The sequence below is a fragment of the Lotus japonicus genome, chromosome 3, assembly GCF_012489685.1.
Source record: "Lotus japonicus ecotype B-129 chromosome 3, LjGifu_v1.2".
In the NCBI taxonomy this organism is placed as follows: Eukaryota; Viridiplantae; Streptophyta; class Magnoliopsida; order Fabales; family Fabaceae; genus Lotus; species Lotus japonicus.
The window spans coordinates 59,525,804-59,537,457 of NC_080043.1; the positions used below are offsets into that span (position 1 = coordinate 59,525,804).

Below are 11,654 nucleotides of genomic sequence, written 5' to 3' on the forward strand. Positions count from 1 at the left end.
AAAGATATGAGGGCAATTCATGAAAAGAACGTAAACTTTTATCTCTGAAAAAATAAATGTTGAAAGTTCATGAAAACTTAAACAAAGTTTTAACAACTAAATGAGCACTGAACATTATGTTTGTTGACTAGGATTACCAAAGCAAGAATCATCTCGTCCAACATTTAGTCGAGCGGAACAAAGCTCACACATTTAATAAACAACTGCAATGTTACTCAAATATCATTTCGGCTCACCGCTTCAATTGCAGGTCTTACCATATATGCCTATAAATGCATCTTTGATTGTTCATTTACAAAAGTATTACTCAGTTTTAGATTTTTTCTTTGATCTATAAGCTGACTTAAGCGTCAGTGTGTCATTTGAAGATATCCACCATCGTACTCTGCCAAACTCTGTCGTGGACATCGCTATCATCACCAGAGCATTCAACCCACCTCGTTGATATCAAAGGTGCTTCAAGTTTTATTTCTAGAATAACAGTTACAAAAATACTAGCTCACATTTCTTAAAATTAAGGAGACTCGACTTATGTACATCAAAGCAAAAACAACACTCATATGTGTTATTTCTTTCTCTCTAACCCTCTTTCTGTCACATCACATCGCATATTACATTTATCGTTTATATATATTTTTTTTTCATATCTGATTTTAAATGTCTACATATTATGTTGACCAAACATTTTTTAAAATTATCACTGTACATATACCAATAAATAAGGCTTAAATAACCTTTTGGTCCTTGAAATTGTAAAGGGAATCAAATCTGGTCCTTATAAAATTTCCGCATCAAATTGGGTCCCAAAAATTATTTTTTTAATCTAATTAACTCCTTTTGCTCAATTTTGACCGGTCAACAGTCCAGTGGCAAGCCTAGTCAGCTAAGGACGGCCACGTGGATTTTTTCACATCAATTTTAGTCCCTTAAAAAGTATTTTAATCAATTTTAGTTTCTGTTCTTCCACCTTCATGTTCTTCCACTTTCACCTTCTTCCTCTTCCTCCATAACTCAAATCACATAAATTCAAAAGGAAGAACAAGGTGAATGTGATAAACATATAGTTTTTTTTAGGGTTTTGAATTTCTAGGTTTAAGGATTTGAGTTATGGAGGAAGAGGAAGAAGGTGGAAGAGGAAGGTGGAAGAACAAGGACTAAAATTGATAAAATAATTTTTAAGGGACTAAAATTGATGTGAAAAAAGTGCATGTGGCCATCCTTAGCTGACTAGGCTTTCCACTGGACCATTTGTTACACCTTGTTATCTCCCACTTAAATTAATATTTGAAAATTGAATTGATTTCTCCAACAACTTTTGTAATAAGTAATCAGACACCTGTTGATTTAGAATCTGTTATGCAGTAGAAAGTAGAAACCCAACAAACTCTCATTATCACAGTCACAGGTAAAGACGATTAACCAGAGTTATACTCCTGAAGATTCGAATATCTGTCATCACAATGTGCTTCCTTGTTCATTTGATGCATTAAAACTAACGTACATAACAGCCAGGCCTTTTCGAAGCTCATGATTGAGTGCTGTCCATTATTCTTGTCTTTCCTACTTCAGGCATTGAATTTGTATACATTATACGTACATTAACAGCCCATGATTTAAGTGTGTGTTCATCATTAAATTTAAAGTATGTTTGTTTCAAATTAAAAAAATAATGATTTATAGTTGTGATAAAAAAAGAGTTTATTTTTTAGAGATTTTTGAAAATCATAATCTAATTTGTGTTTAGTTTTTTTTTATGGAATTTGTGTTTAGTTATACTAACCTCATTTCTATGTCAAAAAAAAACCTCATTTCAAAAAAGAGCTATACTAACCAAAATTACTATTTTCGTCTCTGTCTCATATATCATAATAAATTAAAGTAGTTTTTTAAAATAATCTATTTCCAGCTTTTTCAGAAATAATGATTTTTTTTTATAAACTAAAACAAACATCTTAAAATTTTAAGAATTTATTGGACATATTTTTTACACAAACATCCAATGATAGGTTACCAAATCAGAAAATAAGCATTTAATTTAATTAAATAAAAAGGATCATAAATGCATTTGAATATGTGACATTCAGTTATTGGACGTCTGTGTAAAAGTGTTTTATGTAAGGCCCGAGTTTTTAAGTTCATGCTAAGTGAATAAACTTCTTATTCACGATTAGGGTTGATGTAATGTGAAGGGAAACCTGAACGAAAGTTTATTAAATGAAATAAATTTATGAAGGAGGAAGTTCAGGAAAAGTCAAAGGATCGTATCGAAGTCGATAAAAGTTATAGCACGATCGTTATACGCTTAAACCTAGGTCAGAAACCCTAGTATATAGCTAATTTTCACTTTTAGGCACGCTGGCAGTTAATTCCAAAAATCTTCAGAGAAATGTTAGAATTTCTCTTCTTCCATATATAACAATCGTTTCGAGGCGAAACTCTAGGATCTACGAACGTCCGATTCCAATCATCGGAAGTTTGCCGAAACCGAATCCCTGGTATTTCAAAACCCTAGAATTTCTCGACAATGAAGACTTTATCTATTCAGAGCTTCAAATGAATATTCCACACGCGTACACCCATTTCTCTTGATGATTTCAATCTTTCTTCAGAAGGAAGTTTTCTATTCCGACATTCGAGGCAAAAAGCAACTTATCGGGTAAAATAGTTTTACACCGACTTTGCACCGACTTTGCATTAGTTTCCAAAAAATACAAGGAGACATCTTCTTAGCTTGGGAATTCCTTTGCCAAAACCTATCTTAGAATTCATGGTGAATGACGCCAGAAAAATCGGATTCGCGGAACTTTCATTTTCCCGCGAATTTCCACCTTCTATATATAGCAAACAAAGGAAGAAAAAACACAATTTTCCTCCATTTTCTCTCCTCTAAACCGCGGCCAAGAACAAGGAAGAAGGAAGAAGAGTTTTTCTTCATCGTTTGCTTGATCGTCGATCAATCAGTTGCTACTTCAAGGTTTCGAGGTATAGTCGCTAATCCTTACCTCCGTCGCTTTTTCCATAGCTTTTCTGTAGAGTTTTCTGAGCGGATAGTTTATGGGTTTTTGCAAAACTATCCTGAATCTTTCATTTCTGATTCCAAACCTCTTCTATGTATGCCCAAGATCACTTCTGCCGGATTAGATTTTCCGTTATGTCGCCGGAATTCCGCCGGAATCAATTTGAACCTAAAATACCCATTTTATGTAGTTTTTGAGTAAAGTTCCAACCTCTAGGCTGAAAACTATCGCCTTAGCTTAGTGCTAGTAGGATTAGTTGTCATAAACGTCGTTGGTGACGTCCCTGCAAAATTTTATTTTTGGGATTTCAGTTTTGAAAATCCTAAGTTAAAAATCATGACCAAAATACCCCTGCGACAGTTTTTGATCCGATAATTTTTCCGAGTTCAGAATACCCTTAGTTACGGCTTATGAAAGCATAGGAACCAAGTTTGATCGAAGAAAAATCGAACCCTACAATTACCTATAGTGGCCGAGAGCTATAAGGGGGGAGGAGGAAATTTCCTTTTCCGAAAACTTGTCTTTTCGCGCTAGATTATCGTACCTTAGAGTATAGATTACTTCGAGTAACCTTAGTAAGTATCGATAGCTTAGTTTTCGATAGATTCTGATAGTATTTCTGTGATTTTGTTTTAAAGGAACTTTTGAGGAATTTCCCGAGGAGCAACACTTTGAGTGCGAGGAAGCACTAGTTGATCATTCTGGAGAACTTTCAAGTGAGGGCTTCTCACTGAATCTCTAGTTAATGCTTAGGGTCGATGTTTCGACATTGTTTACTGTTTATGCACTGGGATTGTGTGTGATTGAAAATGTTTTCTGAGGCTTCGGCTGACAATGTAGATGATTCATCTACTGAATGTTTTTGAAGATTGACTTACATGCTATGTGCTATGTGGGTAATCTAGGATGTGTGGTGCATGCTTTATATGCTAAGTGCTAAGTGTTTATGATGCGATTTATTGATATATGACATGTTGTTGATTGTGATGATTTAAATATGCTTTACACTGAAAATCTGAGATTCTGAATGGTGAGAATAGCGGGCAGGTCATGCCGATTTTATTTTGAGAGTTTTGAGAAAGTTTGATAGGACGAACGAGGTTCGGGCCTTGTATAGGGTTTATGGATCGAGACATTCTCTGGAGTCATTTGGGGATTCGAAGATCCCGAGAACTTATAGGAATTGCGATAAGACTAAAAATGATATTATTTTGAAAAGAAAATCCATAAGACATTAAACAACCTCTAAATCTTTAAGTAAGGGTAATAATCTCGAAAGGAGGCTTTGGATGAAAATCATAGTTTGGAAAACGAGAAGTGTCGTCGGATCCAAGTGTTGAGTCTGTTGTTGTTGTGCTGTTGGAGCAGCGTTGGTTGTTGTGCTGTTGGAGCAGCGTTGGTTGTTGTGCTGTTGGAGCAGCGTTGGTTGTTGTGCTGTTGGAGCAGCGATGTTGTTGGGCTATCCTGGGGATAAGTCCGGGGAACCGTTAGTTCCCGAGTATGTGATACTCTTGTGCTGTTGGAGCAGCGATGTGTGTTGTGAAGTGTGTCTTTTGTCGCAGAATCGACTTTACCTTAGGGTAAGCTTTTAGAGACTTTAACTTCCCTAGAACACGTGGCGACGTGTCGAGTGAGGACGGAGACGTTGTTTGACTAATCATTTTGCATACATGCAACATTAATGAGGTATTAACACAGGACGTACTCTGGACCTCGTCGGTTTCCAAAATGGTCATAAGACCCGGAATGCCGTGAAAGAGCGTTTGTAGACGTCTCTTGTAGCAGACCGAAATGGCAGACCTACGGGTTACGGCTGATCTGGCTACCTTGGTTTGGTGTAAGAGACACGCGGGCGGAAATGGTCCCACCGTTGCTGGTGCTAGGATTGATCCGTTGATGTCCATCCCAGAGGCACGCGAGCGGAAATGGTCCCACCGTTGCTGGTGCTAGGATTGACTCGTTGTTGTCCATACCTTTGCTTGGTGTAAGAGGCACGCGGGCAGAAATGGTCCCACCGTTGCTGGTGCTAGGATTGATCCGTTTTGATGCCCATCCGTTTCCGGATTGCATATTGGTTGACTGGGTTAACCTGCATACATATCACGCAACATGCATACTGACTTAGTTGATGAGTGTGGTTGCTATTTGATACACTTACTTGGAACATGCTAAATGTTATTATTGTCATTATGATTTGGTGGAACATGCAACCCTAGGAATGATATCTCTAGTTATAAGCCTAAGTGGCTATATATTATTTGTACCTATTGGGTTTATTATCTACATAGTTCTTTAGAGTTGACCCTCGCGTCTTCTGTGTGTGTTTTGGCGGACAACGCCTTTTGTCAGATGAGTATTGCGGACTGGTTCACCATGGTTTACCCTTCGGGGGAAACTAGGTTGGGATGCTGGAACAGGAGCGCGTCGCGGTAGCGAGAGGATGACGGATGGTGTACATAGACTAGGTCGTTCTGGATTTCGAATTCGGACGACGATCATGCTAGCATGTAGGTTTTGGTGCTGGTGTGAGCTCCTCAAGATGGGATTAGTGTAGGAGTAGAGTCTTAGCTCTGAACATCATTTGTTTCTTTTGGGACAGGGTAGCTTCCCACCTATAGCTTTTGTGTGGTTTCTTAACAGGAATCACAGAGAGTTGGTTGGACTTAGGAGGTCTTGCTTCAGGCCGATGGGCCAGCTGATTTTCAGTTTTGAGGGATGGTGTTGCGGACACTTCACCTTTATTTTCAGTCTGTACATATTGCCTTCGGGCGCTACACTTTTCTTTCCGTCACTGGAGGTTTACTCGTGACGAGGTTAGTACTACAGCGGGGGCTGTTTATGTATTATATATTAGTTCTGATTTTGTTATTGTTGGGTTTTATTTAATTCAGTCTCGTCTTAGTTATTATCAAAAAAAAATATTCACGTTTTTCCGCATTAAGTTTACTTTTGGTTACTAAAGTGACGCCACCGAAATCGGGGTGTTACATTTTACACTGACACTGCACAACTATTAAACTCAAATTTTAAAAATATAATTTTTAATTTAAACTAACACTCAATTTATTTCTAATCAAATTTGATCTTAATTGATTGAATTATTATAACTTTATTTTTATTTCATTAATTATGAAAGCTCCAATACAAGTCAACTCTAAGGTAGTGTTTGGTTATAGAACACAACGTGACATAATAGAATGAGAGGGGATAGAAACGATGTAACATGATTATAATGTTCTGTGTGTTGTGTTTAATAATTCTAAATCATTGAAATACAACAATAATTTTATTAGTCTAGTCTTCCACTGTTTTCTGCAGGCCGTTGGTTTTTCGTTTTCGCTATGACAAAAAAAAAAAGATTGCAGAAACCATACAAAGAGGAATTAATTAGATGCATTGATAAATGGTTCCTTTTTAGTGAAAAAGACCCATTCTACAATAAATATAAATATTCATGCTTGATTTGGTCTTCGCAAAATTTCCAAGGTAATGGATGTCCTATTATTAGGTGTTTGCCTATTGGCAAAGAAAGGGTCAAGATTTCTCTGGCAAATCATTTGCTTTCCTTAAAGAAAGAAAAAAGTTATTTCAAGATAAAGTTTGAGATAAATCACCCTAATCTTAAATTAACTAATAATATTTAATAAAAATTTCATATTTTATTTATTTATTTGTAATCATATTGATTCATTAGGTGAGATAACATTATCCTCATGTGTGGTTTTTAGGCTTTGTTTAGCATAACTTACTTCGAACTTAAAAGCTACTTTTAAGTTAAAGTTAAAAATAAAAACTTCTTAAAAAGTAGAATGGCTAATTGTCAATTTTTATTTTTATTTTATAACTTAAAAGCTACTTTTAAGTTTAAGTTAAGAGGAGAATTCAAAAAAAAAAGTTTAAGTTAAGAGGAGGGACGCTAATATTCGTTGTCCCATGTGTGAGGTGGACTGTTTGGAGTTAGTGCAGACCTTGCAGGGTGGGAGGTTCCATTTCCATGAGCTTGCGTCTGAACTTGGAGCACTTAATGATTTGATTCAGCGTACTTGGGATATTCAGGTAGTGCATATCTCTAGGACTGCACATGATGCTGCTGACTGTCTAGCTGGGTTAGGAGCTGCTCGCCAATGTGCATCGCTTCAGTTGGAGGGTCCTTCTCCTGAACTTGATCCCATCTTGGCTAAGGATTTGTTAGCCTTGTAGTTTTATTTAGTCTTTTTACTCTTTCGATGTACCAAAAAAAAAAGTTAAGAGGAGGGATCTATTGATTCCAGGAGTCAATTAAAAAACTTACTCCAAATCCTAACCTTTGATATTAATAGAAATTAAAGGTTGGGATTAAATGCCTAAAATCTCTCACGTGACTATTCACTCGATGTATCTTTGCGAGAAAAAACAGAACGGAACAGTCGAACAAGAGACTCTAGTTTATGAGAAATCACGTTTCCAATCCTTGATTGTAATTTTCTTTATACATTATACACTGGAACACAAACACGAAACTGGGTATCCCATGAATTGTCATCTCAGTATAGAGCACAGTGCAGGGCTGTAAACTTATGATTCCTCCGATTAATGTAAATTTCTTAATTGGTGAAGGGGATCCAGAGGAAATGCACCATTGGCTTAGAACAATTTTGGCAGAACAAAAACCTTTGTCCAACAGGATAATTAATTTTTGTTTAAGATCCTTTCAAGATTGTCATCCGTTGTAATCATAGTTACGTTGGGGAGAATTAAGCATCTGACGGAAAGAAGGTGATAGTTTTTAGGTTTAGAGGTTGAAGATTAAGAATGAGGAGGCGATGTTTTCAATTTCATAATTTCACAAAAAGAATAGCAAGGAAACAGAGATAGGGTTTTCACGTGATTGTTTTTAAGTATTAATCACAACCTTTAATTTCTAGTAGTATCAAAGGTTAGGATTTGGAGTAAGTTTTTTAACTGACTCCTGGAGTCAATAAATCCATCCTCGTTAATTAAAAGTTGTTTGGTAAATGTGATCATTGGCCATGCTATTTGTGCTTAGAGGATTTAAAAAAAAAACTTGATATCAATATGCATGAAACCTCTTCAATATCAATATGGTTGAGTCCTTGTGACAGACCGGAGAGCTTCAAAGCTATAAAGACGTCGTAGATTAGCTCTCCCTTCTTGGTTCCTTTGATACATCTCCGATTGTAGTAAAAATATCGGTAGTGAAAATGTAGACACCACAATTTATCAAATCACTAAAATCACTATGAAAATTAAAAGGCTTAATCCTCAAATTGGTCCCTGTCTTTGTGTCGCCGTCTGAACTAGGTCCCTCATCGGAAAAATTTGTGCAAAAGGTCCTTATCATTGCAAAACGTTTGGAGCAGGTCTCGCCGGAGCCCAGGGCTCCGGCGAGTGATGGAGTGGAATGCTGACTGTGTTGATGAGGCCTAGGTGGAAATATAAAAATAAAAATAAAAATTACACATCATAAAATTAAATTTAATTACTTTCAAAAAAAATTAATTAACAAAAAGTAAAACTGATTAACAAAACTAACCCCAAATTAATTATAAAAAATCAAATTCCCCCAAAACTAACCCAGAAATTCATCACATCATCTCCTCCTCCTTCATCTTCTTCTTCTTCTCCAACTAAAACCCCAACCCCAACCCCACCACCACCTGCAACCGAAACCTCCTCCTTAGATTTTCGCACCTCTCATTCTAAGATGCGTGTGAAACTTGGATCTGGATTGAACAACCCTCCAACACCATTAGAACCCCCGATGCAAGAGAAAAGATGGCGAGATTCAAGAGGGGGAAGGTGAGAGAGGGAGACGACGCAAAGATCGCAAGAAAGGCACCAGCGTTTGCAAAGGATATGGGTTCTTTTCGTGACTTCGGTTCTCCTGCGACCTGGGTTCTTGTGTACAATCTGGGTTATGGTTATCTTTCCCTTGAATCTCTCTTTCTTTCTTTGGATTTTCTTTCTTTTGCTTGGGTTCCTCGGTTGGTTTTTTGGTTCGGAAGATAAAGAGGCAGGGTTGAGGTTGTTTGTTGGGTTGGGGTTGATGAGATTCAGAGGTGCCCAGATCTGAGAACTAGCACTGGTGTGGTTTTCCAGTAGATTTCTGTTCATACATGTGACTGTTGTGCTCAGTGAATCGAACCCCCTTTATGGTCAGAGTTTTGCGTCTTGTTAGATTGTGTCTAAAGGTGGTGTCTTGGGTGGATAATTGCAACCTGCTGAAATTTTTATTCCTTTGAAATTGAAGTTTTGGTGCTCCCGAGAGTTGCTAGGACTGAAATTTTGCTTGGATACAAGTTTTAAAATGTTTACTTTTAATTGTGGGGAACTTGCATGTGACTACTTCTACCACTGTTACTTGGCTCGTTATGCTCATTTGAGGTTCTAGATCTTGGTTTTTTAATTTGGGTATTGAAAAAATGAGATGAAGATGATGGGATGGAGAAGAAGATGTTGTTGAGATGATAAAGATGATGAAGGAGATGAAGATTTTTTTATTCTCTGGAAATAGAAAAAAAATAATGATGTATAATTTAATTTAATTAGTTTGGGTTTTTATTTTAATTTAATTTTCTAATTTGTATTTTTTTTATTTTAAATCCACGTAAGCTTCATTAATCCAGTCAGCGTGTCATTTATCACTCGCCGGAGCTTCGGGCTCCGGCGAGGACTGGCTGCATACGTTTTTCATTCACGAGGACCTTTTGCACAAATTTTTCCGGTCAGGGACCTACCTCAGACGGCGACACAAAGACAAGGACTAATATGAGGATTAAGCCAAATTAAAATGAGTTAATCGTCAAATTAGTCTTTGCACTTGTAAGCAAATTTGATTTTAGTCCCTAGGAGGAAAAATGACGTTTAATGGCGGTCATTTTTACAATAACAAACGGTTTTTACCGCCACTGAACGACATTTCTCTTCTGAGGAACTAAAATCAAATCGCTTACAAACTCAGGCACTAATTTAATCATTAACCAAATCGAAACCCAATCCACTTCTTAAAAAAAATCCCATTTCCACCACCATTGATCTTATTCTCATTCCCAATTTCAGAGGAACTACTCTTGTTGTTGTGCATCCAAACCTTGAAGGCCTCTCTGGACACACCAATGCCATCGCAGAATTTCTAGATTGTGTCTTCCTATGCTCTCTGTAATCTCCAACCCAATTCTCGGATATTTTGAGCATCTTCCCCTTATGCTCTTCACTGAATTTGGTCTTGCACCTTTTCTTCTTGCTCGGGTTCTCTATTCTCGCCCCTTCATCGGGATTTCTGAGGGCTAATTGTAGGTGCGGCAGCACCGATTTTTATTTCTGACTGCGGAGGTGGTGGGAGGGTGGGAAATGATGAGAGAGTGGCCTACCACAAAGAAGATGAGTCCCTTGTTCTCGTAGAGGAAGACGACGATGGTACGTTGAGGAGGAAAACAAAGAAAGAACGTTTGCTCTTGGAGAGCCATAAAGGATACAACGAGGGTTTCAAGAGGAAGAGAGTAAAACCATGATAGAGGCCAAGGATTTCACAAGACAAGGATTAGAATAAAGCTCCTTTTTTGCTTCTTCTTCACATCTAATTCCTCATTTCGGCTTTTTTACCGTTAGTTAATTGCATCAATTTTTCTTTACTTTTAGGTTTTTTTGATCTCTTGTCCATGTATATTGTAATTCTTCCTCCATTGAGATTAATATGCCATGTTGACAGCTCAATTCAACTCTTTAATCACACATGTTTATTGATAAGTGCAAAATTTACCTAAATTCTCATTAGATATTTGACACTTATTTGTTCTAAACATGTGAATTATTATTCGAATATCCACGACAACTCTAAGGCACGAGTACGACAACTCTAAGGCACGAGGATGCAAACCTAGTTGTTTTATTTTCTAAACTTAACATACCACAATCTTATGGAATAAAAATAATAATAAAAGCCATTCATAGATACACTTGTCGTGGGGTGTCGTGCATGAAACACTCATGCCATCAAGCACTATTGTTGTTGAAATGGTGTTGCACACCTGAGGTAGTTTGGAGAACTTTGGATTGAAGGAAAGTAGGTGATGAGCACCCCAGACAAAGTGCTAAGCACCCAGATGAAGTGTTGAACTCTCAGAATGTGGTGCTAAGCACCATATACTCTCATTTTCATATAAGAATCCATTTTCTCATTAGATTTGGGATTCAACGAATTTTCAGAGATAATCACTTGGGAAAAGAGGGGGTCTTGAGGAAAGAAAGGAAGGAAAGAAGATAGAGGGCTCTTGTACCTTCCGTCAAGGTGGGGGCACGCTAACGACGACCCATATCATCTTCTTCTTCTTCTCATTTTCTTCTTGAAATTCTCGTTCGCCTTAGACAGATGTGTTACACAATGTTCTAGACATTGTGTAGAACATGCACACAATAAAACACAGCGTTAAACGTAATGCACAAATAAAAACAACTACAAAGTAAATAACACAAGAGATGGTAACCCAGTTCAGTGCAACGTCACCTACGTCTGGAGAGCTTCAACCCGAGAAAGATAATCCACTATTATAGAGATTCAAGTACATAAAGGTCTTAATTGAACAACCACTGTTCGCAACCTTTCTACTTATTTCTACTAATGGATTATTACTTAGAACT

At 37.2% G+C, this 11,654-nt stretch overlaps 1 long non-coding RNA gene across 1 annotated transcript; it reads right to left on the minus strand.

Moving 5' to 3' along the window:
* Positions 1-8,073: 8,073 nt before the first annotated feature.
* LOC130749599 (uncharacterized) lies at positions 8,074-9,749 on the minus strand. Its single transcript, XR_009022980.1, has 2 exons — positions 8,551-9,749; positions 8,074-8,440 (listed from the first exon to the last, which is right to left on the minus strand). It is a non-coding gene; the product is annotated as an uncharacterized LOC130749599 (long non-coding RNA).
* Positions 9,750-11,654: the final 1,905 nt, after the last annotated feature.